The sequence below is a fragment of the Aotus nancymaae genome, unplaced genomic scaffold (genome assembly GCF_030222135.1).
Source record: "Aotus nancymaae isolate 86718 unplaced genomic scaffold, 86718_ANA_hifiasm-v0.15.2.pri h1tg000077l, whole genome shotgun sequence".
In the NCBI taxonomy this organism is placed as follows: domain Eukaryota; kingdom Metazoa; phylum Chordata; class Mammalia; order Primates; family Aotidae; genus Aotus; species Aotus nancymaae.
In genome coordinates this window covers 9,524,079-9,545,474 of record NW_026988492.1, presented here as the reverse complement: position 1 = coordinate 9,545,474, position 21,396 = coordinate 9,524,079, and the positions used below count along the sequence as shown (strand labels likewise).

Sequence of the window (21,396 nt, the reverse complement as noted above, 5' to 3'; positions counted from 1 at the left end):
CCATGCCCAGCTAATGTTTTGTATTTTCAGTAGAGACGGGGTTTCACCATGTTGACCAGGATGGTCCCGATCTCTTGACCTCGTGATCCACCCGCCTCGGCCTACAGGTGTGAGCTACCGCGCCCGGCAAATACATGTACTCTTTTAAATTGAAAACTCTAAATATTTTCAAACTAATATGCTATTTTAAAGTAAGTTTTATTTTTTAAGGGTAAGTTATATATGTTATTCATTCATCACAGCCCCAAACTGTAAATGACCCAAATGTTCACTAACAGGAGCATGTTGTCTCTTCAAAGCATACATCCCATATTCCATTTATATGAAACCATGAGAAAGACAAATTTAATATAAAGTAATGGAAAGTCGTGGTTTTCTGAAGCTGAAGGTCACTGGTGGGGATTGATTCACTGTAGAAAATTTAGAAAGCATAGATAAGCGTGCAGGAGAAAGTTATCTCACCATTTAGAGATAGGTATCATCCACTAATTGTTCCATGAGGAACAAATTCAGTTTAGTGAAGTTTGTTTATTGACTTAATAGGTAAAATTTGGTGGATAACTCTGTTACTTTTGCTATTCTTGAGATTATTTTAAGTTCTTTTCTGATTTTTTGAAAACGTTGTATGCTGCCATATCATTCAACAGTAAAAAGAAATTACCAAATGATGATGACTTGTATGTTGTCAGCTCATTTCCTGTAAGTGTTTCTGTGGCTTTGATCTCTGTTTATTACAGAAATTATTCGAGATTCCCTAACATTAGCAACTTGCATCATAAAATTACTAGCACGCATTTAAATTAAACAATAACTTCTTCCTTCTCTCCTTGAGCTGCAAAATAAGGAACTTTGCATCTGCCTTAGCTTATATCCTTTCCTTTAGAGCAAGATTTCTGAACCTCAACACCACTGACATTCTGGGCTGAGCAACTCTTATATGGGGCTGTTCATCCCTGAGAACAAGCATGTCTGGTAGCATCCCTGTTTTCAACCCTCTAAATGGAGATAGCATCCCAGCCCCATTAATCCCAGGCAAAATTATTCCTGGTTAAGAAGCAAGGATTTAAAGATAATTGAGTATTTTATTCCTCTACTAATGTACTCTGTTACACTTGTTTCCCCCTCCCTGACCCAACCATGTGAACCTCCTTTTGATTATTGGGCTCTAACCTTTCTGTACTGCTGTGATTTCAGCCTTGGCTGTGACATGTTCATATACGTCCCAGTTACTTCTCCACATTGACTACACTACAGCATCCTTTGGAACGCTGCCGTCTTGTAACGTGAGAAATGAAGAGACACAGTGCAGATAGGACCATGGCTCACCTTCCAGCTTTATGCTAGGCATTTGACTCCACATGCCTCTCTCTTGGATCTCATTCTAAACAAATGAAGCGGACTTAATTTTACTTTTTCTGTAGAATAAGCAGGTGTTTAACAAGGTGAAAAGTAAAAGACTCTGGGGAATTTTCAAGTTAGTAGAAATCTTTGGTGCTTTTCCAATTAGCTAGTAAAGGATGCTTAGAAGAATTAGGAGGCATTTGAGAGAAAAGGAGGAACATTAACAGCCGAAATAGCTGTCTAATTCTCATTTTGCATTAGATAAGGATTATCCTGCAAGAGCAGCACGTGGGTACACCTTCGAAACATTGTTAACTCGTGTTTAATAGTCACTGTGCCAAAAACACTGAGCCAGGCCATTTGATGGAGAAACAGTGAGAAAAGAGCAGAGTCCTGTGCTTCATGGAGCTCACAGTCTACAGGAAATTATACACAAACCTTGTTGCAATTGGGTAACATTATTAGCAGTGAGAAGAAGTTTGATCAGCAAGGAAGTATCTCAGTTGCCAAATGGATAATACAGACAGTAGCAGTGGGAACTTAGGGGAAAGAGAGAATCCCGTGGACTGCAGAGGTCAAAGAAGTGGGCTTGCAAGAGCTGGGATCTGAGCTTGGACTGATGACGGCAAAGGAGGTGAGGAAAAGTATCCCAGTGAAGGAAAATGCCATGCATTAAGAGGCTGAGATAAGAGCTCAAAGCATATTTAGTGTGTATTAAGTAGAACTGGGTGAGAAAGCCAGAAGGGGAGCCAGACCTTGAGGTCCTTGAATAGCAGGCTGAGGAATTTTGATTGTATAATGGAAGCTAATATTTCCCAAATTGGGCTCCATGAAACAATAATCCCAGGAGATGCTCTGTGAATAAAGTATCATATGGTTAAATTAACTTGAGAAGTGATATATTCCCTCCTGAGGACTTAACATGTATATTGGTATTTAAAGGCTTAACTTTGTTTAATACAGCATTTCCCGACGTATTTGCCCATAAAGTGGATGTGAGGGAAAGTTATGAGAAATAAGAACATAAAGCCACTATTACCAGTCAGTGGAACAACTTAGAATTTGAATTTGATAATAGGGAAGCATTGCAGGAGGTGATATAATTAGAGGGATGTGTTAGTCTAGTACTAGTGTGTAGACAGATTGAAACAAGTATTTTTAAAATATTGAGAGATAGGACTCTTCAGGAAAAAGTCTGTGTTCTTGGTATTCATTAGTTTGTTGGTCTTTTTTTTCATTCTTTTATCCATCCATGAAACGTTAATACTATATGCTGTGTGCCAAGCAAGGTGAATAAAATGGTGAAAAAGGGATAGTCTCTGCCCTCATGGAGTTTAAGATCTAAAGGGAGAAGACAAATGTAGAATTAAATTTTTATGTGTACTGTAAAAAGGGAACGAAGAAGGGTACCCTTCTGTTTTTTTGTTGAACAGTATAATGGAGACCTTTTTATTTCTTCTTAAACATGTCATGAAGACACACCCATTTTAATATTATCAGTATCACTAAACTTTGTAAAAATAATTTAACATTGCTGAGTGATAATGTGTTAATGTGGGTTTACTTGATCTTGGACCAGTTTAGCATTTTGGAAATTTTAAAATATTAATTTGGAGAAAGGAAAGAAATATGAGGAATAGAAAGAGAAAGAGGAAGGTTTTTTGTTTGTTTGGTTTGGTTTTTACCTTTGCTTAATGTATGTTGTATGCAGAAGAGTGCATATATAAGAAGTGTATAGCTTAATTTCCACAAATGAACACACTTGTGTAACCAAACTACAATGTTACCAGCCTTCCAAAGGCATGCCTCAATTCCCTTTCAGTTACAGTCCACCAGAGTAACCACTACCCAGTTTCTTTCAGCATCGATGCAATTTTCCTCTCTCTGTGTCTGTGTTGTGTATAAATGTAGTCATTTATTATGTTGAGAGTTTTAAGGGAGGCCCAGATCTTTCTAAATACAGATCTTTCTGTAATGTAGTGGTTCTCAAACTTGGTCACATGTCGCAAGCATCTAAGACCTTTACAAATTACTGACATTTGAGTCCTACACAAAGGGATAGTTCTTGTGATTGGGTTGGGGCAGGGCCTGGGAACCAGCATTTTCAAGCCTCTCCAGATGATTCTAATATGCACCCACATTTGAGAATCACTTCTGTAATGTGTTGAAGGTAAAGCTGTAGATGTTTGCACAATATTGGAGCTAGTTTTATGCCCAGCTATCTGACTAATATTTGTAAACCTGGGCTTTCTGTGTCTAGATTTTGGGTTGTAGCTTGGCAAGAGAAGTAGATATTACATATGACTAATAGTCCTCCCACTGTCTGTCACCTGGGCAGCAAACCATTTCTCAGTGCAGGGCTGTGTGGGAGGTGAATAGGGTTGCCTCGCATTAGAACAGCTTCTGCTTAGAAGATGTTGGAATGCCATCAGTAGGTGCTGGATGGCAGAGTTGTCAGATTTGTGTCAAAAGGCAATACGTCCCCAGCATTGAGACTGGAGAGCAGAGAGACATTTGCTTGAGGGCTTTAGAACCCTGGAACCCTGGAAGCCTGCAGGGCCTCTTCTCATGGCCTAAGGATGCCTTCAGGTGTGACTAAGATATTTCAGACTTGGAAGGATACAGAATTGAATTCTCCAGAATCTTGTTAAGTGGGAAGGGCAGAAACACCTCAGTTCTGTGAAATTATCTGTATTTTAGCCAGAAGATTGTCGCAGCAGCAAGCAGATAAAAGTCGATATATTTCATTTATTTTTCTTTGTATTTTTCCAAAAGTTTTCTGATTTCAGTAAAATTGTAACAATTATATTTCACAAATAACAAATAACATTGCAATTTCTGGAGTCTGGAAGAATTTCGTTATGATTCAGTGAGAGGAAAATTTGCTTTTCCTGAAATACAGTATACTCACAAGCTCCATACCCAGGGCTCCAAACCCTTTTGCAAAGTCTCCTGATGAGTAGTTAACCTGCCATTCAGAAGAGCAGGTGCCGGGATGCCTTGGTACCAAACTGGTATGTGGAATCTCAGCCAAGAGCCAAGAATGCTTCTTCCTGCTCTGTGAAGATCACATGTTTGTTCCTAGCTTTTGTGTATTTCCTTCAAACTAATCACCTGTTTGCTTTTGGAGGCTATAGCAGTTAACAAGAGGCAAGACTCCTGCTCTCATGAAGCTGGTATTCTAGCAGAGAAGACAGAAAATAACATTAACTAATAAGTAAAAATTTCAGATAATGATAGATGCTATAAAGAATACCAAACAGGAGAGAGGTGGTGGGTTGAGGCATTAGAAGGCCACTCTGCAGAAGTGACATGTGATAGAAGACATAAATGAAGACAAGCGAGCACTCTTGTGGACACACTCACAATAATAACATTCCAGGCAATGCTCGTAGCAAGTGGAAGAGCCTCAAGGCAGGAATAGGCTTTGATATGTTGGAGGCTAGAAAGGGGCCCCAGTGTGCCTGCGTCACTATGGGAAGGGAGAAGAACAGTAGGTGGTGAGCTCAGAGAGGCAGACAAGGGCTAACTTACCTAGGGCCTTGGTGACCATAAGGGAGGTGGGTTTTATTCTAGGTTCAGTGAAAAGCCTTTGAGCCCAACAGGCTGATTGCCTTCACTTGATTTGATTTTAGCTTATGCTTAACCAGATTTTGAAAAGACAGAATAAATCCATTTGTCTCAAAAGATTAGACATTTGTGAATTTTCATTTCACTTACATATGAACTTTTCACTTATATATGAACTTTTCACTCACATATGAACTTAGATGCTATCAGAGGAAGATATGATAGACGTGTGTTTAAATTCATATCTTTACCCTGGTAATAATTGAGCTTGTGGTTTCTGGCAATCATTACTTTAATTGAATTTGGTTTGTTGAGAGCTGGAGACTTCTTTAAAAACCTGATTTTATACAATAAGAATTTGTGTATAAATTCTGCAGATAAATATAGAAAGAAGTGCTGTGTGAGACCTTCATTGGATTTTAGAATGATATTTGCTTTTAAATTGATGGTCTACTTTGATTTTTCAGAATACCTGGGGATTACTACATGCCTTTTGGCAGAACAGAAAGGAAGAAATGAAAGCACAGACTGAATTTCTATCACTTCTAAATCCCGAAAGAAGTCAGACAGGATCCTTATTAAGTTACTCTAGAATGTGACACATATAACCTTTACACAGTAATTTATTTGAGATGATCAATCTTCACTAAAATAATCAAGTTTTTATTTTCTTGCTTAGAATGAAACCGTAAATGCTGGTAGATTTTCTCTGTTTGCTGACCTACAGAACTGGCTGGGCTTATATATAGGCAGATACATACATTTAAATCTTGGAGAGGTATAGACAATGTGAAGTGACTGATAAACAGGATTTACAATCACAGAATTATTGCACATGGCAGCTTATTGGCATGTAAATTAAACTGCTGCAAGGTAGAAGAATAGAAGAAAAAATAGGTTGCTGTGTTAGATCGAATTAATTTGAGAATCATTTCAACATTTTATTCCTCTGAAAATTTTCCTTGGAGGTCTCCAGCTGTGTTTGGCATCAAGTCACATTTATACTCAAGGAAAATGTGCTTTAAGAGTCAGTTACACAACATGCATTGATATCAGCCAATATATGCATAAATGGAGATTGCTTTATGGAGATAATTTCTGGTAGGAGATAGAAGCCAGGAAGAGGCACAGGGAAGATCAGGGACTCTGACCTGACTTGAGCAAGCTGCGCAGGAGAAATGCCCCACGGCACAGAACAGAAACAGTCAAAGGTGGCTTTGGGAAGAGAATTTCCCGGAGTGGTCTAGCTTAGCCCCAGACAACTTGGGGGCCCGTCACAGAGATGCTGCAATGCACAGTCTCACTTGAGGGGCATGGCATCCTTCTACTTGCTCATCCTTCAAGTCTCAGTTTAAATGCCACTTTCTTTAGAGGAACCTTTCCTGACCATCTTAACAAAGATCTCTCCCGTGGTTTTCTATGACTAAGTCTACTTTTCTTTTCCTTCGTGGTAATTGAAAATCATATCTTTATATGTTTACCCATGTATTGTCTTTCTCTTACTAACTTAGAATTGCACTAGGCCGGGCTTACGTTTTCTTTGTCAGTGTCTCTCCAGCATTTAGCTCTGCCTGGCAGATAGTAGGCATGTACGAAATATTTGCTGAATGAACACAGATCCTGCAGGAAAACAGTCTGAAAACTGCTGTGGACTGGGGCAGACTTGGGAATGCGGCTCTGCCCAATGTGTGCTCAGACCTGTGAATATTTCCCACTCAAGTAGCCGGAGCAGACTTGAGCCTGCAAACCGGGTTGATGAGGGTGCTGGACAGTTTCTCATACATTCTCCTAATAACCTGTGAAATAGACTGGGTGAAATCATAGTTTCCATTCTAGTGTTTAGAAGACAGAACCAGCACCCAGAAAGAAACTACCCAACTTGAATGGCTAATGAACAGCGGAGTCGGGATTTGAACTCCAACACCAGTGCCTAGTTTTCCTTTCTCTCATCTCCTTACACCACTCTCCTTATGCTTGGTACCCCCAGCAATTGCAAACTGTTTGTCTCTCCCCGCATATACCAAGTACCAGGGAACTGTGTCTGAGTTCTTTAACGCTTCTGCCTGCAGAGCAAATCTGCTACTCTCTTCCTAGGTGCTGCTATAAAACACGCCCTGTGTCCTGGAAGATTACAGGCTCTAATTCCTGCTTCATGAGATGAGACAATTCAGCCCAGGGCTAGTTCCAAAGCAGGAACGCCTGAGTCTCAGACTATTTTAAGCTTCCCCTGAGACAGAAATGGGCTTATATAACCTCAGACCCGTCATGATTTCCATGGCTCACTCCAGAGCTGATTAAAGTAGATATAGCCGGGGTATTTCCACCATCAACCACCCTCTCTAGGACCCGTAACAGGGGAGAAAACTTTCATGCACTGAGCACCTCTTATGTGTCAAGTAGTTTACATATATCATCTTGTACATGGTGAACCAAGGTAACTGTGGGGTACAACCAAAACCCTGCGTGAGGCTGTCATTTAGAACCACATTCATAGAGCTGCCCTGGAAACAGCACGGTGACTAAGGGGCAAGGTGGGGCCACTTTGCAGCCCGGTGGTCCTCCAAACACTGAAAATAAGCTGGCTTAGTTTCCATGGTCCTGCTGGGAACATGAAGCACCAGTCAGTAGGCTTTCAATAGAAGGGCCTAGCTTGCAAAAAGTACAGTGAGCAAACTAAGAGGCCACGAGGTGCCAATTCCCGAGGACGCCGTCTATAGGCAGGACCATGTCTGCTGTCAAAGAAATAGACTGTGAATAACTTTTAAGGAAAGGCTCTGAGGTGCATTCGCAGCTTCTCACTTCTGCATATGTGCCCTTCACATATAAAGGTGCCGTGGAACTTATCCCATTCCTTTCTATATAGGCACTGGAATGGCAAAAACGATAAAGGTGGGTAGTAAATTGGCTGATTCCTTTACAACAAAGGGCACAAAACACAGGATTACTCAGCAATTCCAGATGATGTTCCCAAGTCACCTTTTAAAAATTGTTATATAGTGCTATCAAAAAGGCCAAGCTTCTCTTCTTTGATAAAATATTTTAGGGAAGATCATTTTAAAATCCTTGGTCTGAAATTATGAGTGGAACTTTATAGTTGTAGGAAAATCTAGGAATATATATGAAATTAAAATTTAATTCAGGGCCAGGTATAGTGGTTCATGCCTGTAATTCCAGCACTATGGGAGGATCTACTGGGACCAGGGGGACCAGGGGGTTCAGGGGCCTGTGATCAGATGGGGCAACATAGCAAGACCTCACTGCAAAAAACATATTCAAAAATTAGCTGGATATGGTAGTACATGCCTCTAGGCCTACCTACTTTGGAGACTGAGGTAGGAAGATTGCTTGAGCCCAGGAATTTGGGATTGTAGTGAGCTATGATCATGCTACTGCACTCCAATCTGGGACAAAAAAAAATTTCAGTTCCAATTTAGTTAAAAAAATAATTCCAACCTTTGTCATATCTAAGTATCTGTGGACATATGGCTCTTTGCCTTGTAACAGAGTTCACATATTAAGAGTAGAGAGAGCTAGAAATGGAAGAAAAGTACAGTCAGCACAGGCAAAGGAATTTAGCTCTCTTACTAAAGCAGAATTCAAAATCTCCACTGTGTTAGTATTACGGGGAGAATCTCTGGGCATTTTGTTCCTTACCAGTTCCTTGGAATGTATTAAACTCTGCACAAATAGGCACGCTGTGATCTCAGCTCGCAGTTGTTGTCTACTGCATGTCACATGACTGAAGACCAACTTCTTGTCCTGCCTTTGATGTCACTTTCTCAGAAAGCTTTCTGGTCTACCCGTAGTTCCCACTGTCATTTTCTGTCTTTGCATGCTATTTCTTTCTTCAGTCACATGTATAATAATTCATAATTAATATCAATTTGTTTACTTATTTGTGTAAATAAGTAAACAAGGGTCCCTCCTTCATTTGGTTTCAACTCTATTTTTATTTCCTTTTTTTTTTTTTTTTTTTTGAGACAGAGCCTTGCTCTATCACCCCAGCTGGAGTAAAATGGCACTACCTTGGCTCACTGCAACCTCTGCCTTCCAGGTTCAAGCACTTCTCATGCCTCTACCTCCCAAGTAGCTGGGATTACAGGTGCCTGCCACCATGCCCAGCTAATTTTTGTATTTTTAGTAGACACAGTTTCACCATTTTGGCCAGGCTAGTCTCAAACTCCTGACCTCAAGTAATCCACTTGATTCAGCCTCCCAAAGTGTTTGGATTACAGGCATGAGTCGCCACACCTGGCCCTATTTTACTATATTTTTAATTTACTAACTTATTATCCTTTGCCTAGCACAGTGCCTGTTGCATGAATTCAAATATTTGTTGAATAAATGAGTGAGTGAATGACAGAATAAGTGAATTAGAGGGGCTGCCTAAGTACATCTCCTTTTTCTAAATATATTGAGCCCCCCATTTCTTGCTTTGATCTTCATTTGCTCCCAGGGGTTGACTGACTGAGTCCTGTCTCCCATGAATCGACTGTAATCTCTTAGCCTTGTTTGGTTCTTTGCTTCCTAGTCTTTGACTAACTTCCAACGTGGTGGGTAGCATCTTCACATCCGTCATCTGAAGGTGCGTTAAACAGTCACCTTCACAGTCAGGACCAACAAAGGCTCCGCTGCCCTCTGGAGCCTTCCCACTGAGTCTGCTTTCCCCAAGAGAAGTTTTCTTCACAGAGTGCCTGACTTCACTGAGAATCTTATTCTTCAGGTGACATCTCACCTCCTACCTGCAGGAGTGTGGCTTCTTCCTACTGACCCAACCGTTTTATCACAGCTGAATACTATAAGTTCATATAAAAATGTTTTTATCCTTTCATGGGAAAGTTTTCATTCTATCATATTATCATGTGCACTGGATTAGAAACTTGAGTGTTAGTTCTGGGTCAGCTATTAGTTGGGCAGCTTAGATGCAGTAAGTGTAGAATTTAGAGCAGTTGCAGTTCAGTGTGGAGTTGACAGCATGAGCTCTAAAGTAATACTGCCTGGAATCCAAATGCAGTACCTACGAGCTGTGTAATCTTAGGAAAATTATGTAATATTTATATGCCTCACCTTTCTCATCTGTAAAATGGGGGCAGTAATAGTGCCTGCCTCATAGAATTGTTATGAGGATTAAATTAGATGATATGTGTAAAACTTAGAACTGTGCCTAACACGTAATAGACATTGTATAAACATTAGCTCTTATTTTGATAATGATGTTGACAGTGAAAGCCTTTCTGTGTATTTTCTGTTCTCTGTTGATTTTGAAAGTAAAGGAAATGTGTGAGGTATGTTCTAAGGTCCCTTCTGGACTCAAATCCAAGAGTCTATGCTGCTGTGTTTCTGAGCACAGAATTCTAAGGCTGTAGAATAACTCCTTAACATAAAGGCTGACAAATTGAGAACAATCTCTTTCTGGTAAACAAATCCTTTTTACACTTGCCTAATGCTTTAATTAAGATCATTTCCTCTGAATAGAGACTCTCTACTCTCTTCTTTGCCTACTAAGGTTACAATTCAAAGTCCACCTGAGTGTCTGCATCATCTAGCTCTCCAAGTTGCTGTGGTTTCTCTCATCTCCCGATTGCTTTTGTATCTTTTACTTCAATTCCATCTATCTTCCATATAATTGACAGGATACATTTTCAAAAACATAAGTTTGACTAGGTTACTCTATTGCTTACAACCTCTCGGTGGTATCTTATTAACTGTAGGATGAAATCTCAGCTCCTTGGTATGGTATGCAAGGACCTCAGAGACAACGCTGTCCCCAGATCCAGCCTCCCTGTTAGCACCCTCAACACCACACTTTGTGTATCAAGAAATCTGATAGTGCTTGTGCTTCTCCACAATCACAAAACTATCCCACGCCTTCGCGCTCTTGTATGTGCCTCATGCAAACACTTTTTTTTTTTTCAACTGGATAATTCCTACTTGTCCTATAAGGCTCATCTCAGGTTTTTTCCTCAAGATAGTTTTCTTGCCCAAGCTTTCTTCCCTGTGCATATCCTTCTACCAGCACACCTTTGTCATTATATTGAAATGATGTAGGCACAGCTTTATTTCCGTCTGTAGACTCTGAATTCCTCCATAGCAAATGCAGGTCTCAGTTTTCTTTGTGTTCCAACACGGATATCTGACACATTTTAAGCAATGGATCAACGTTGAACTATTTTGTATCTCTTTAACAACTTGACACTAGGTTCTGTCTGTAGCACACAATTGTGATTTGCCTTTAAATGCTCTAATCCCACCATAGCCAGTTACAGGATCATTTTTGCTCCGGGGCTTATATGCTTCTAAAAGTAACCATCAAAGAGGAATTTCAGGAAATGTTTTTGGTGATAATAGCATTAAGATAGTAAGATATGCTGTCCATGCATATTACTCAAAGGATGACATTCTGTTAAGTCTCATAAAGTTATAGTCATGAAGAGGTTATTGAAAAACTATCCTCCAGAATGTGGACCCCAACTTAGGCAGATCTCTCATGCCTAAAGGGGTAGGTATCCATTGGCATATTCCTAATCTAACCCAAGAGCAGGATAGCTACACAAGCACATGGAAATATAAGTAAAGAAGAAAGTCATTTTTGAAGCATCTTATTATATTTTGTTAAAACAATAAAACTGGCACTGTTAACCACAAACCGCTTTGAGCACAGGTGTTCCTCATACTGAAGTTCACAGACACAAAGAGACAACCCTGTTACGCTTTCATGTTCCTCTGACAAGTGTAGTAATGAGTTTCTTGGGGATATGTCTTGAAATAATCATCAGTGAGGGCTGATAGCATGATAAAAAATGCATTCAGGAAAATCCGTGAAGGCCCAGCCAAGGTAGCCTAAGTATCCAGTAGTCTGATGATAGTATGCCTTAATTCAGATACTTAAGAGTAGCTGGGAGAGTATATTATTCTTATTTCTTGCAACTTAGCTTTTGCTACATATTGGTTAACACAGAATTATGTATCTGATATGCAAAGCACAGACATTATGTGGTGTTATGTGAGGGTCAACCTCACAAGGGAGTTTTGGTTATAATGTCCTATTCATCAAACTCTATGACACATACCACTAGGCTGTGCTGTGATAATGAACAATCTCAAACTCTTAGTAGCTTAGAACAAGCAGGTTTGCTTCGGGTTCATGACATAAATGTATCATCCGTAAGCCAGGGCCTCTTATCAACATTCTGGTTGTCATCATTTCAGGATGCAGACAGCTACATGGAGCACTGCTAGCCACAGGACAGATGGAAAGGAGTGTGTGGGAAAGTACACACTGGCTCTTAGAGCTCCCAAGAAAAACCTTATGGCCATTCCTCATTTTAAGAGGAAGAAGTGGAAGGGCAGTCTAATCATTTATTGCCTGCATGGAAAGAGAAGAATATTTTTGAACAGCACTAAAGATTATTACACAGAGCTGAGGAGCCTGGTTAAAAAGTCACTACCTTCAGAAAGAAGGTAGAGCCAGGAAGCACACACATTCAGAGATGATATTTCTGTCTGTAAACAGTTAGGGGATAGATACAAAACACTATCTATACAACATAGGTGATTGGGAGCCCAAACGTTTATGCAGCAAAGCAGTAATTTTCATGTTGTGTTTGTACAATTCAAGAAATCTAGGCCATGTTGCACAGATTTTACCAGAAAAAGGAAATATAAATCTGACTATGGAAATATGTTTATAGCATTCTTAAAAGGCAAGCTATGTATCACAAAGGAAGAAAAGATAACACTGTATCAGGGAAAATCTTTTAACAATTTAATGACATCGCAACATGATCTGACAAGACAATCACTCCGGTACATTATTTTAAAATAAAATTATCAGAGTCATCAGTTAATTTCTCTTTATGGCAAAGGGGAAAAGGAAAATTCAAAGCTCCTTTGACACGCAAAATAATTGAAAGATTTATACTTTTAGAAATCTAGGATTCCAGCTTGACTATTGTTACCCAAGGCAATCAATTTGAATACTTAACCAAGGAAGAACCTACAATACTAAAGTTATAGTCCATAAAATGTAGCCACAATTTCCGATGTGCGGGTTTCTTTAAATTAGTCTTTTTCATGACAGAAATTTTATAAGGACAGATTTTTAAGTTAATGAAAAAGCAGGATGATTACGAATGTGAATTTCCACCTGAATTCTCATTTCAGTCAAGGGAGGATAGTTGGTGTTTTTGTGTCTGTTCTTGGTCTCCAACTTTATCATAATTTTTAGAATTAGATGCTAGAATTGAATCTTTCTTTTGTAACTGCTGTTAACGAATGACCATGAGTTCCGTGGAGAAAAGAAAAGGAGAAAACTTATCAATAGAGAGGCAGTCTGCAGATCAGGAAATGGAACCTCCAGGAAACCAACACCACAGGCTCAGAAGAGGGGAGAGGGAAAGCTGGCATTCCTGTCTTTCAGGTCTGCCTTCCATTCGTGTTCAGCAGGTTTGGGGAAGATTGTGAGTACTTATACGGGAAGTCAAACACACGCAGTATGCAAACCAATATGTAACATATATTCTATATTCATTTTAGGGTGGAGTTTTAACATTAAAATGAAATGGAATTTGGCTTTTCACAACAAAAGGTGAACTCTGGGGTATAAAGGCATTTTGTGCAGTCTCTGTGTGCCAGTTGAAACTAGCTTGAGGCCTGTGGCTGTTTATCAAGAAAGAACGTTTGCAAGGTCAGTCTACTGTCCAATCAGATTTGCCGATGGGACCACAAGTGGGTGGTGGGGGAAGTCAGGTCAGCTGGCGTCTGGCAGGTCACCAGGGTCAATTGGGAAACTCCTAGTTATAGCTGTTTTGATCATGTTTTTTAAGGACTAGCTTCTGCTTAATTACAGGAAAGAAGACCTTATTGCAGTTAGTAATATAAGGGTATTTGACCAGCCCCTCCCCCTGCTATCGCTGCTTGGTTCCCTTTCTGGTATACTTTATTTTAGCCAAAGGGAGTCCATTTAGTCTGTCAGCTGCAGGTATGTTTTCACACGCCTTAGCATCTTTTAAATTCTCCCACCTACCTGTTAAGAATTTCCTTCACAAGTAGCTACCAATTGGTAAAGTCTATGTGCTCAAAGCTGTTGGCTTAGCTCAAGGATTCTCAGCTTTGGCACCGTTGCCATTTTGGGCTAGATAATTCTTTGTTGGGGGAGGGAGGAGGCTGTCCTGTGCATCGTAGGATGTTTAGCAGCATCCCTGGCATCCACCCACTAAACTAGAAGCACTGCCTTCCTCGCTGTGACAACCAAAAATGTCTCCAGACATTTTCAAGTGTCACCTGGAAGCATGATTTCTTCTGAATGATTGAGAACTACATGCTTAATAATCAGACTCTACCTCTGGAGCAGGATGTAGAGTAAGTGTCCCCTGCATATCATGGACTTCATTGTTCAGGGTTGTTTCAGTTACTATGGCTACATAACAAATTAACTGAAAGCTTAGGCATAAAACAGCTCCTTATTATGCCCATGGAATCTGTGGGTCAAGAATTCTAACAAGGTACCAAGAGAATGGCTTCTCTCTGCTCCATGGTGTCTGAGCCTCTTCTGGAAGACTTGAAGGCTTGGGATGACATTTCTGACGGCTTCTCACTAACACATTTACTGTTGGTGCTCATTCTTGGCTGGGATGACTGTAACAGCTGGAGCTGTGGCTGGAACACATACATGTGGTGTTTCTGTGTGGATATTTGACTTCCTTACAAAACAGGCCCATGTTCAAAGGGCAGGCAATCCAAGGAGAACAGAGTGAGGTGTATACTGTATTGCCTTTTATTGTATTATTTTTATTTTTTGGCACGGAGTCTCACTCTGTCACCCAGGCTGGAGTGCAGTGGTGTGATCTCCACTCACCACAACCTCCGCCCGGGTTCAAGTGATTCTCTTGCATCAGCCTCCTGAGTAGCTGGGACTACAGGCATGCACGACTGCACCCAGCTAATTTTTGTATTTTTAGTAGAGATGGGGTTTCACCATGTTGGCCAGGCTGCTCTTGAACTCCTGACCTCAGGTGATCTCTCTGCCTCGGCCCCCCAAAGTGCTGGGATTATAGGCATGAGCCACCGTGCCCAGCCTATATTGCCATTTATGACCTAACTTCCAAAGTCCCATAACATCACTTCCAGTATCCTCTATTGGAGAGGTGCTTACAAGGTGCAAGGAGGTAAGTAAGCATCACATTGTGAGAAGAGTGTGTGGGATGAGAGCTAGATCAGTGTGCTCATCTTTGGAAAACAGAGTCTTCCACAGAGTTGAACCCTTGAATAACACCTGAACTATGTTGATAATGAAGAAGAATAATTTGTTCAGCTGGACAACCAAGAGTGTTTCCAAATGTCCGTTTGAGAAAACAGTCCAAAGAAAAATAAAAATGTATATATCATATAGCTAATAAATTAATTCCAAAGCTGATATTATATAGGAGCTTTATATTTTAATAAACTAGCCATGTTATAAACCCCTTGGTTTTACTTATTTTAGCATATATATATATGAGGTGATAATAAGAATCTTTGGCAACTTAGCCCAATTCAATCTAATTGTTTAGATGAATTTTCAAGAATTCATCAAATGACTTTATTTTATTTATTTATTATGTTTTATTTCAATAGGTTTTGGGGGAATAGGTGGTGGTTGGTTACATGAATAAGTTCTTCAGTGGTGATTTCTGAGATTTTGGTGTACCCATCACCTGAGTAGTGTACACTGTATCCCTCACCCTGCTGCCACCCTTTCCTGGAGTCCCCAAAGTCCATTGTATCATTCTTATGCCTTTGCATCCTCATAGCTCAGCTCCCACTTATGTATGAGAGCATACAATGTTTGGTTTCCCATTGCTGAGTTACTTCACTTAGAATCATGGTCTCCAGTTCCATCCAGGTTGGTATGAATGCTACTATTTTGTTCCTTGTTATGGCTGAGTAGTATTCATGGTATGTAAAAACCACAATTTCTTTATCCACTTGTTGCTTGATGGGCATATGGATTGGTTCCATATTTTTGCAATTGTGAATTGTGCTGGTATAAACATGCATATGCAAGTATCTTTTTCATATAATGACTTCTTTTTCTCTGGGTAGATACCTGGTAGTGGGATTGCTGGATCAAATGGTAGTTCTACTTGTAGTTATTAAGGATTTTCCCCACTGTTTTCAATAGCGGTTGTACTAGTTTACATTCCCACAAGCAGTGTAGAAGTGTTCCCTTTTCACCACATCCCTGCCAACATCTATTATTTTTTGAATTTTCGATTATGGTTATTCTTGCAGAAGAAGTAAGGTGGTATCGCGTTGTGGTTTTGATTTTTATTTCCCTGATCATTAGTGATGCTGGACCTTTTTTCATGTTTGCTGGCCATTTGTATATCTTCTTCTGTGAATTATCTACTCACAGCCTTAGCCTATTTTTTGATGGGATTGTTTGTTTTATTCTTGCTGCTTTGACTTCATTATAGATTGTGGATATTAGTCCTTTGTCACATGTATAGATTGCAAAAAATTTTCTTCCACTCTGTGAATTGGCGGTTTACTCTGTTGATTGTTTCTTTTGCTGTGCAGAAGCTCTTTAAGTCCCATCTATTTATCTTGTTTTTGTTGCATTTGCTTTTGGGTTCTTGGTCATGAAGGCTGTATAAGCCAATCTCTAGAGGGTTTTTCCAATATTATCTTCTAGAATTTTTATGGTTTCAGGTCTTAGATTTAAGTCTTTGATTCATCTCGAGTTGATTTTTGTATAAAGTGAGAGATGAGGATATAGTTTCATTTTTCTACATGTGGCTTGCCAGTTATCCCAGCACCATTTGTTGAAAAGGGTGTCCTTTACCCACTTTATGTTTTTGTTTGCTTTGTCAAAGATCAGTTGGCTGTAAGCATCTGGCTTTATTTCTGGGTTCTCTATTCTGTTTCATTGCTCTATCAGTACCATGTTGTTTTAGTGACTATGGCCTTACAGTATAGTTTGAAGTCGGGTAATGTGATATCTCCAGATTTGTTCTTTTTGCTTTATCTTGCTTTGGCTATGTGGGCTCTGTTTTCGTCCATATGAATTTTACGATTTTTTTCTAGTTTTGTGAAGAATGATAGTGTTATTTTGATGAGAATTGAATTTGTAGATGGCTTATGGCAGTATGGTCATTTTCACAATATTAATTCTACCAGTCCATGAGTATGGATGTGTTTCCATTTGTTTGTATCATCTATAATTTTTTTCATCAGTGTTTTGTGATTTTTCTTGCAGAGGTCTTTAACCTCTTTGCTTAGATATAATCCTAGGTATTTTGTATTATTTTTTGCAGCTATTTTAAAACCAGTTGAGTTCTTGATTTAATTTTCTGCTTGGTTATTGTTGGAATATAGCAGAGCCCTGGTTTGTGTACATTGATTTTGTATCCTGAAACTTTGCTGAATTTATTTACCAATTCTAGGAGTTTTTTGGATGAGTCTTAGGGTTTTCTAGGTATACTATCATATCATCAGCAAACAGTAACAATTTGACTTCCTCTTTACCGATTTTAATGCCCTTTATTTCTTTCTCTTGTCTGATTGCTCTGGCTAGGACTTCCAGTACTATGTCGAATAGAAATGGTGAAAGTGATCATCCTTGTCTTGTTCCAGCTCTCAAGGGGACTACTTTGAACTTTTCCCTATTCAGTAGAATGTTGGCTATAGATTTGTCATAGATAGCTTTTATTACCTTAAGGTATGTCCCTTCTATGCTGATTTTGCTGAGGGTTTTAATCATAAAGAGATGCTCAGTTTTGTCAGATGCTTTTTTGTGTCTATTGAGATGATCATGTGATTTTTGCTTTTCATAATGTTTATGTGGTATATCACATTTATTGACTTGTGGATATTAAACCATTTCTACATCCCTGGTATGAAACCCACTTGATCATGGTGGATTATCTTTTTGATATAGTGTTGGATTCAGTTAGCTAGCATTAAGAATTTTTGCATCTGTGTTCATCAGGGATATTTGTCCGTCATTTTCTTTTTTTGTTACATTATTTCCCAGTTTTGGAATTTGGGTGATAGTGGCTTCACAGAATGATTTAGGGAGGATTCCCTCTTTCTCTATCTTTTGGGATAGTGTCAATAGGATCAGTTGACTCCAGTTCTTCTTTGAATGTATGATAGAATTCAGCTGTGAATTCACCTGGTCCTGGATTTGTTTTTGTTGGCAGTTTTTTTTTATTATAGTTTCAGTCTCGTTGCTTGCTGTTGGTCTGTTCAGAGTTTCTATTTCTTCCTGGTTTAATCTGGGAGGGTTATATATTTCCAGGAATTTATCCATCTCCTCTAGGTTTTCTAGTTTTTGTGCATAAAGGTGTTCATAGTAGCCTTGATCTTTTGTATTTCTGTGTTATCAGTTGTAACATCTTTAATTTCATTTTTAATAGAGCTTATTTGGATCCTCTCTTGTTTTCTTGGTTAATCTCACTGATGGTCTATCAATTTTATTTATCTTTTCAAAAAACCAGTTTTTTGTTTCATTTATTTTTTGTATTTTGTTTTTGTTCAATTTTATTTAGCTCTGCTCTGATACTCATTACTTCTTTTCTTCTGCTGGGTTTGGGTTTGGATTGTTCTTATTTCTTCAGTTCTGTGAGGTGCGCCTTTAGACTTTCTGATGTAGGCATTTAATGCTATGAACTTTTCTCTTAGCACTGTTTTTGCTGTATCCCAGAGGATTTGATAGGTTGTGTTGCTGTTATCCTTCAGTTCAAAGAATTTTAAAATTTCCATCTTGATTTCATTGTGGACTCAACAATTATTCAGTAGCAGGTTATTTATTTTTCATGTATTTGCATGATTTTGAGGGTTCCCTTTGGAGTTGATTTCCAATTTTATTTCACTGTGGTCTGAGAAAGTACTTGATAAAATTTCAATTTTTTAAAATTTATTGAGTTTTGTTTTGTATCTTATAATATGGTCTGTCTTGCAAAATGTTCCATGTGCTGATGAATAGAATGTACATTCTGCAATTGTCTGGTATTCTATAAATATCTGTTAAGTTCATTTGTTCTAAGGTATAGTTTAAATCCATTGTTTCTTTGTTGACTTTCTCTCTCGATGACTTTTCTAAGAGCTGTCAGTAGCGTATTAAAGTCTCCCGCTATTATTGTGTTGCAGTCTATCTCATTTCAGTTTAGTATTTATTGTTTTATAAATTTGGAAGCTCCAGCATTAGGTGCATATGAATTTAGGATTGTGATGATTTCCCATCGGACACTTTTTAAATCATTATATAATGTCCCTCTGTCGTTTCTTAACTGCTGTTGTTTTAAAGTTTGCTTTTTCTGATATAAGAGTAGCTACTCATGCTCAATTTTGGTGTCCATTTGCATGGAATATCTTTTTCCACACCTTTACCTTAAGTTTATGTGAGTCCTTGTATGTTAGGTGAGTCTCGTGAGTCTCCTGAAGATAGTAGATACTTGGTTGGTGAATTCTTATCCATTCTGCCGTTCTTTTAAGTGGAGCATTTGTGCCATTTACATTCAATGTTAGTATTAAGATACCGAGATGTGAAGTACTATTCTATTCATCCTGCTGTTTGTTGCCCAAGTATCTTCCTTTTCGTTGTATTATTATTATATAGGTCCTATGAGATTTATGCTTTAAGGAGGTTCTATTTTGGTGTATTTCAAGGATTTATTTGAAGATTTAGAGTTCCTTTTAGCAGTTCTTGTAGTACTGGCTTTGTAGTGGTGAATTCTCTCAGCATTTGTTTGTCTAGAAAAGACTGTATCTTTCCTTCATTTATGAAGCTTTGTTTTGCTGGATACAAAATTCTTGGCTGATAATTTTTTTGTTTAAAGAGGCCAAAAAATGGGACTCATATCCTTTCTAGCCTGAAGAGTTTCTACTGATAAATCTGCTGTTAATCTGATAGGTTTTCCTTTATAGGTTACCTGATGCTTTTTGCCTCAGAGTTCTTAAGATTTTTTTTTTCACCTTGACTTTAAATAACCTAAATGTGCCTAGGTGATGAATTTTTGTAATAAATTTCCCAGGTGTTCTTTGAGCTTCTTGTATTTGGATGTCTAGATCTCCAGCAAAGCCGGGGAATTTTTCCTCAATTATTCCCTCAAATACGTTTTCCAAACTTGTCTTCCTCAGAAACACAATTATTCTTAGCTTTGGTCATTTAACATAATCCCAAACTTCTGGGAGGCTTTGTTCATTTTTAAAAAAAATTCCTTTGTCTTTGTCTTTGTTGGATTGAGTTAATTTGAAAGTCTTGTCTTTGAACTCTCAAGTGCTTTCTTCTACTTGTTTGATTCTATAGCTGAGACTTTCCAGTGTATTTTGCATTTCCCTAAGTGTGTCCTTCATTTTTAGGAATTGTGATTGTTTTTAATTTATGTTACCCATTTCACTGAAGATTTTTTCCTTCCTATCTTGTATCATATTTTTTATTTCATTAAGTTGGACTTCACCTTTGTCTGGTGCTTCCTTGATTAGCTTAATAGTTGACCTCCTGAATTCTTTTTCTGGCAACTCAGATTTTTTCTTTATTTGGATCCATTGCTGGTGAGCTAGTGTGATCTTTTGGGGATGTTAAAGAACCTTATATTGTAATATCTTCTTCTTTCTTCTCATTTGATAGACTATGTCAGAGGGAAGATCTGGGGCTCGAGGGCTGCTGTTTAGAAAAATATGGAATGCTTCATGAATTTGTGTGTCATCCTTGCACATGGGCCATGCTAATCTTCTCTGTATCATTCCAATTTTAGTATATGTGCTGCCAAAGCAAGCACACATCAAATGGCTTGAGTAGAATGTTATCTTGCCAATGATGTGAAAGGAATAACAGAAAAGATTCTACTAATATCAGTTTATATGAAAACTGTTGCCAAAAGATATTAAAGGAGTAGTCATTGCATCCTACGTAGATAATAGGAAGATGATAATTATTCAAAGTTGAGGCAATCTGGAAAGGAGATAAGAGCCCAGAAACTAACTTGCTTGATCTTCTCCTTTGACCCTCATGAATAACCTCTGAGATGTATTTACAGAGGCCAGTTTAGTAACCAGTAATTAGTGTAAAAAGCAGAGAACAAGGGATCAGAACTGAGTTATAGTCCTGGTGTAGCCAGTTGTGTGACTTAGCACAGGTCACTTAGTCTTTTGGAATCTCATCTTCTTACTTTGTAAGTTGAGTGTGTTGACTTAGATGTTCTCAAAAGCTCATCTCACTTCTGTAATTTCTTGATACTCTTAGAGAAATACCCTAAAATGTTCAATATATTCAACAAGTTCTTGTTAACCCTGTTACCCTCCAAGTGCTTGGCATGGTCAGGGAATGTAACAAATCACCTGTTTTTAAAAAGCTCTGGACATCCATTTGAGTCCTGTTTTCAAGGAAATTGTAGGCTTACATTTTTATAAAGAGAGATATTCCAGCAGAGTCATGGCCTCCTTATTCCTTGTAACCCTATTGATGGCAATGCTAACTTTTATCAAATTCTCTTTGGCTTT

At 38.6% G+C, this 21,396-nt stretch overlaps 1 protein-coding gene and 1 non-coding gene across 2 annotated transcripts in view; one reads left to right on the top strand and one right to left on the bottom strand.

The window, feature by feature from the left end:
• GPR158 (G protein-coupled receptor 158) overlaps positions 1 to 21,396 on the top strand; it is a 398,680-nt gene that overhangs the window by 295,512 nt on the left and 81,772 nt on the right. The gene's annotated exons all lie outside the window — the stretch shown is intronic.
• LOC135271411 (U6 spliceosomal RNA) lies at positions 20,569 to 20,675 on the bottom strand. Its single transcript, XR_010339556.1, has one exon. It is a non-coding gene; the product is annotated as a U6 spliceosomal RNA (small nuclear RNA).